The 6,292-nt window shown below is 41.9% G+C and overlaps 1 protein-coding gene across 3 annotated transcripts in view; it reads right to left on the minus strand.

Annotated features, from left to right (window-relative positions):
* ZFAND6 (zinc finger AN1-type containing 6) overlaps positions 1-3,894 on the minus strand; it is a 38,344-nt gene extending 34,450 nt beyond the window's left edge. For all 3 annotated transcript variants that reach the window (XM_026060637.1, XM_026060634.1, XM_026060632.1), the window contains exon 1: positions 3,802-3,894. The gene's annotated coding sequence lies outside the window, so the exon portion shown is untranslated. The remainder of the gene's footprint in view (positions 1-3,801) is intronic.
* Positions 3,895-6,292: the final 2,398 nt, after the last annotated feature.

The raw sequence follows: 6,292 nt of genomic DNA on the forward strand, positions 1-6,292 counted from the left end.
GCGGGCGCCGGCCGGGGGGCGCCCGCCCGCCCACGCCGCGCGGCTCCCGCAGCGCTATTTTAGAGCCCCGTCAGCTCGTGATGGTGCAAATTACAGCGCGTCGGGATCAAAGCGCGCTGCAAGGGCTCCTGCCACATGGCGTTACATAACTGCCGCCTGCTCCGGCGGCCGGATAAAATTAGATGCGGGTTTTGAGCCCAATCTACTATTTACGAGTGCTTTAAGTTACCCTGGGAAGCTGGGCACACTACACAAATTAGTAACCCCGAATCAAAAAAAAAAATACGTGTAGTTGCCAGTTTCCAACTCCCTTCTAATTTAAAGGATGAGTCAGCAAAAAAGTAAGCGAGGCAGGAAGTGGCTGTCTTCATCTGACAAGGTGCCGGGTTTGCGCTAGGCACTTCTTCAGGCTTCATTTGACCGAAAAAAATTTGCAAGACATTGTTAAAAGTTCTGAATCAACAGCATTTGGCACAGCAAAACTTCCTCCTAACAGCATACAAAAACCTGTCACTTATATTAAAAGCCTTTGTGTTTTTTAAAATGTAAACACTAAAGCAGTTTCCCACCCATCTATCAAATGAAAGCCTGGAACATACAAGAAGAGTAAAAACAAAACAAGGCATAATAAATATTTCACAAGTGCAGATATGACAACCCATTTGCAAAAAACCTTGCCCCATTCCAAATACAAAATGCTACAAAGACCTAGAACACAGTAAGGCTGTTTGGCCTCACACCCACAAAGGAGCCATAATAGTTACACAAGACTTATCTGATCAACAAAGCTATCTTACATAAAACATTGTCACATATATAGTTTAAACTAACTACAAATGCTAAGCTACATAAAGCTATAGCACTTGTCAGCATAAGCATATTTGGTTTTGTTTTTAAACTATGCAAGGGAACAGGAGAGGAAAAGCTACTCCTTGTTTCTAGTTCTTAGCACTTTTCCTCTAGACAGTGTTACAGCAGCCTGTCTTCTACTACTTTTATACTGCAAAACGGATATCTGTTTTAACTTTTCTATTGCAGCTTAATCAAGTCCAAGACAGTTTAGCTTACTGTTTTACTGCAAATACCACCCAATATCAGGCGTATATTTATAGCTAGGTACTTCCTTGAGCTGTGATACACACACCAAAAAGAACATAAAACAACCCTTCAGAAAGTGTAACCTTTAATTCCTCTTTCTAAAATGGTCACATAACACGTTCTGTGCTACCTTCTATTTTAGGGCAATCGATCACACCATAAATCCAAACAGAACTAAAAAGCAGCAATTGCTACAGTTGTAAGTTAATAAGCATGGAGCACTACAAGAATGGAGTTAACAAGGTTTACATAACTTTCCCCACAGACCCTAAAATGAGCTGAAAGAATCAAATGTGAACCCTTGCACCTGAATTCAGTGCCTAGCAAGAGTCACTACTTCAAAAGTACTACAAGAAGTTAATCAGGTCCCCTGAGGACAACTATGAAGCCATGCCTGCATGACATTTTCTGACCAAATACTATCTAAGCAATCAAAACGAAGAACATGGTTCAAGCAAATAAAACACACCAGTAAAGCATCCTCTAAGCATCCCAGTGACCAATCTGGAAAGCTTCAATTTAGAACACATTAACTTTAGGCCCATAGGAACAACAGCAGAGGCCACAAATCTTATCAGTGGGACTGCCTAGTGCTAGAAGAGGACATGACAACCCTGAAGTCATTTTTGTTGTCTGGGTATGTACAAAAGGAAAAAACATTACCCTAAAACTCTCCAGCTCTTTATGCTACCACAGAAGTCTAGCCACATGTCAACTGCAACAGCGATGAAAAAGTTTTATCAAAGAACATCCCACACTTAACTCTGGCTGCTGTTCCACAGGCAACTCACGGCTCCTTATCAGTACAAGGGAGAAGTTTCATTCCTCTGTCTCCCCATCTTTGCCCTCCCAGTCGTACAGCTGGGCCCACTCCCTTGCCCCAGCTCTGGTGCTCATCAGACCCTTCCATGTGCCTCTGACTCACTGATCTGGCAGAAGTTTGGCCAGCTTCTGATAAGCAGCAGGATGGCTTACCCACAGCATGAGGGGAATGGCAAAGCAGATCCTCCTGTTTCCAGCAGTGTGACCACCTAGATTTGCTCACTTAATCTCATAAAAGCCCCAGAATTAATTTGCTGTGCTCACAGAGGTACACAGATCCCCCAAATCTGTAAAGTGGGGATCAAAACTAGATTCACAGTTGTGAATCTACCTCACTGGACCAAAAATCATGGTTGAACACACCTGTATTTAGATGTTAAAAATCCAGATAAAGTTGTTACTCAAATCACTATCTCATGCTGAAGGGCACCTGGTGAAACTAAGCATTAAGAACCCTGATTTATAAGCTCAGTTTCCATACCCAGGTCACATTTTTCCTGAAAGCACACACATTTTTTGGAAAACAGAGTCACCATTTTAAGGTCCAGGCTCAAGTTATGCCTTTGCTACTCTTACAATACCCACAGTAATGCAGGAAAAACTAAAATAGCAGTTTACAGCTGTAAGAACATTAAAAGGGAAACTCTGACAGCAATGTTAAAAAGATGCAGTTTGCTGCCCCTGAACTTTGCACTGAGGACAATAACAAGAGAAAGCACCTGACTCTCATTTGACTATTGTAATCATAGAACAGCTAAAAGCCCATTTGTCCTGTAATCTTATGTACACAGAGGACAGTAAGTTTGGAGGACTTGACAGCTCAAGAGATCAAGAACAGAGCCTTTCATCTCTAAGTCACCAGTACAGAGACCAGAATAGTAGCAATCAAAAGCTACTTGTGTTGGTTGTTCAGGGATTAGATGAAAAGATGGTTACTCACTGTCCAATTCCCAACAGATCAGTGTGAATCACAAGAGCTTTCTTCACAATTTGCACCTTTTTTTCAGTCTTAAATACATTACATCTTCTAGGTTTTATACAGGTTAATAAGTGGCAAAGCAAGAGAACTGCTGCTTCCACACGCTGAACTTGTACAGAAAGGACTTTACCCTCTGTTTGTCAATTACGTCAGCACTACAGCATGTGCTGAATTTGTTTAAAAATAAACAACTATAGTTTTAGCTTTTTTTTATTATTAGAGACAGCTTTAAAATTAATATTTAGCTTCTCATTCCTTTCATGCCCTCAGATGTTGCAATACCTGTTTGCAAGAACAATTGTTCTTACAAACTTGGTGTATGAGTTATATTTGTATATACATCAATTTTTAAAGCACATTAAAGTAGAAATTTCAGAAATTTGCTATTTGAGAAATGATTTTGAAAAGTCAGTAGCCATTTTTAATCAAACCTCGACAACATGAATCTTCATGAGGACGTCTACCCAAGGACAGGGGAAAGTCTCAATGTGAAGAAACAAACATTTATTTTCATATTCTTATATGTTCTCCAATATACCAATGTGCAGTCACTACAAAGTCAGTTAATAACTGCCCCTTTCCAACCTGATTTTATTTACAGAAGTTTGCAGGCAATGTAAGCCAGATGAAAAAAAGTTCAGAGTGTATGTTGACTGAAGATTCTTGAGTGCAAGTTCATTGCCCTGATAGGAACAGCACTACCAAGAACCGTCTCCTAGACAACTCCCATAATTTATAGTTCCATAGTTCCTGGTAGTATATTACTTCCCAAGAATGAAGTTGCTGATGGCAAGCCAAGGTCCCAGGAACTTCAGTGTCCTTAGTTAAGGAGGCCCTTGCATACAAAGAACAAGACTTTGGACTCAGCTTGCTATTCCAGACATCTAGAGAGAGCAACATACCAGACTGATGAGATTTCTGTAGTCCTGAAGAACTTTGAGAATTCTCTTGATGCTTCCAATCCAAGGTGTATTACTGCACCGCAATAATCAAATCTGGAAATAACAAAAAGGTGCATGTGACAAATATCAGGTCTTCAGAGAGGACTGTTTAGTTTCCTGGACAGCAGCATAGGTGCACCAGACACAGAAGCACACTCCCCTGAGAAGTTCAAGTAGCCATCTCAAATGACCCAAAAGTTAGCTACTGTGGCAATTAATTAAACTTCATCCACATGTCAAATTCCAACTGCTTCCTTCTGCCTAGAGAATAAACTATTAAGAGAATAGCTTCAATTTCTCTTTGCTCCACAATATCTCCTGGCTTATAAAGCTGCACCTCCGTAACAGGTCTCAATCACTCACAGCAGGTGCCATGTTGGTATTTTTTCAGACCAAGATGGGGAATTGAATCTTATACAGCACAGCTACACAGCTGATGACTCTGATGATAGATGTCATGCATCACCCTCTTTGGTCAGAGTCCTTGAGAAAGGATCCAGACATTTCAAAAGACTTTCCCTTGACATCAGATATCTCTTGGGCAAAAAACCTGTATGCTACAATTTCCATTGAATTCAGCATGCTCCAGGTGCTCTTATATATATCTATATTACCCTTTATAGCTTAAATCAAGTATTTTAAATACAAGTCAAAGCACATTCAGTACTTAACTCAAAAGATATTCAAATATAGGCACGTAACTATTAGCTGCCAAGAAAACAGAGCCAGAAGTTTGTATACCTACAATTCTCTCAGAAATCAGACCGATTAATACATCTGTTACAAAAGGACACACTTTCACAGAAACAGGGATTACCTTTATCTGTAGCCATAGCAACTTTTCAGTAGTTTGTGTTAATGTTACTCCTTCCGATAACTTGCCACTAACTCTTTCAATTTATTTGTATAGGGTTTTGTACATGCCATCTGAGACCACACAGTAACAAGAAGTTGAAATGTAAACTTACATTCTTAGACCATACTTTCAAAAATTTATTACTTAACACAAAGTTTTTCATCTTTGCCAGCAACTCATGATCAGTAGAAGGGAAAATTATTTTAATCTAACTTACAGTCTCGTAAAACAAAAGTTATTTTAAGAGGTAACTAAGAAATACTTATAGGATATATAAGGGAGGAAATCCTTCACTGATAAAGGAACTATTTGGACAGTAATAAAATCAAGGAATTATGCCACTGGTATGTCATCAGCTTTGATATACAGTATTACAAGGAACAAAAATCCCCCAAACCACAGTTATTTTGGCCTAAACAAATATTTTACAGACCAGACAAGAGCCAGTCCCATCATCCTAGGTTACATGATATATTTTCTATAAAAGACAGGCCGAGGCGCCTCAACATTAAATAAACAGACCAGGCAGAATTCAAACAGGAAAACTACAGAAGTTAAAGGAGGTACAGGGAAGAGAATAAGGGAAGAATAGGCCTATTTGCTTCCTCAAATGTTGAGTTACTATCACTCACAGTTCAGATAAGCATTAGCCCTCTGTGAAAGGAATTATTTAAGATGATATCAGGCGAGTAAAATTATTTGCTTTGAAGCAGGAGGAGGAAGAGAGTCGTTTCTTTCTTTTCCCCGGTGGAGTTCATAGGTCAGCTTACAAAGCTGCACCCTTCTCTCTCCAGCGCACACAGGCTCCTTGGCACAGCGGAGAGGAGAGCCCAGATCCTTACACGAATGAAAGAAACTCAGCACGCTCCCTGCAACTCTTATGCAATGACATCTATTACAGGACAAGCCTGAACAAACATCCAGGGAACGGACTTCAAAACACAACAGTGCACTTAGAAGTCCACAGAGGAGAAAAAGTAACCACTACCGGTTTTGCTGAATGGTTACACGCTACACCAGCAGACCCGGTGGGAGCTGCTGGTGTTAAYAGTGGTAAGATAATTAGTGCTCTTTATTTTTAAGACCATCCGCTAGGGCCTAACATCCTGTGGAAACCAGAGTGGATGTTCACACCCCTCATCTACCATCGCAGGCTTTCTAGAGGTTAGAGGAAGAGTCAAGTCTGGTTAAGTTTAGCAGAGCGTCTCGGGGAACGCGACAACAAAAGGAACTTTTCCTACAGCAAGACGCGAAGGGATGACAGACCGCGTAAACAGCTGGTCCAAGGGGACGAGTGCCACAGCAAAAAACCGGATTTGACTTCYTGAATACCCACCCTCACGGCCCCGGCCAACGCAAAACGCCGCGCCGAGCCCACCCGAGGAATAAACACCCGCGGCCGGGTGGCGACCGGCCGCCCTGCCCGGGGGAAGCGCCGCAGCGGGCAAGGGCTCGCCCGCCCCGTCCACCAAGGACACGAGTACAAACACCCCTGCCCGGGCCGGCTCCTGCGCACGCACCGAGGAGCTGCCTCCGGCGGGAGGGGGAGGAACGACCAAAAAAGGGAGAAAGCAGTCCCCAACCCCGGCGCCGCCG

The sequence above is a fragment of the Apteryx rowi genome, unplaced genomic scaffold (genome assembly GCF_003343035.1).
Source record: "Apteryx rowi isolate R43461 unplaced genomic scaffold, aptRow1 scaffold_17, whole genome shotgun sequence".
Taxonomy (NCBI): domain Eukaryota; kingdom Metazoa; phylum Chordata; class Aves; order Apterygiformes; family Apterygidae; genus Apteryx; species Apteryx rowi.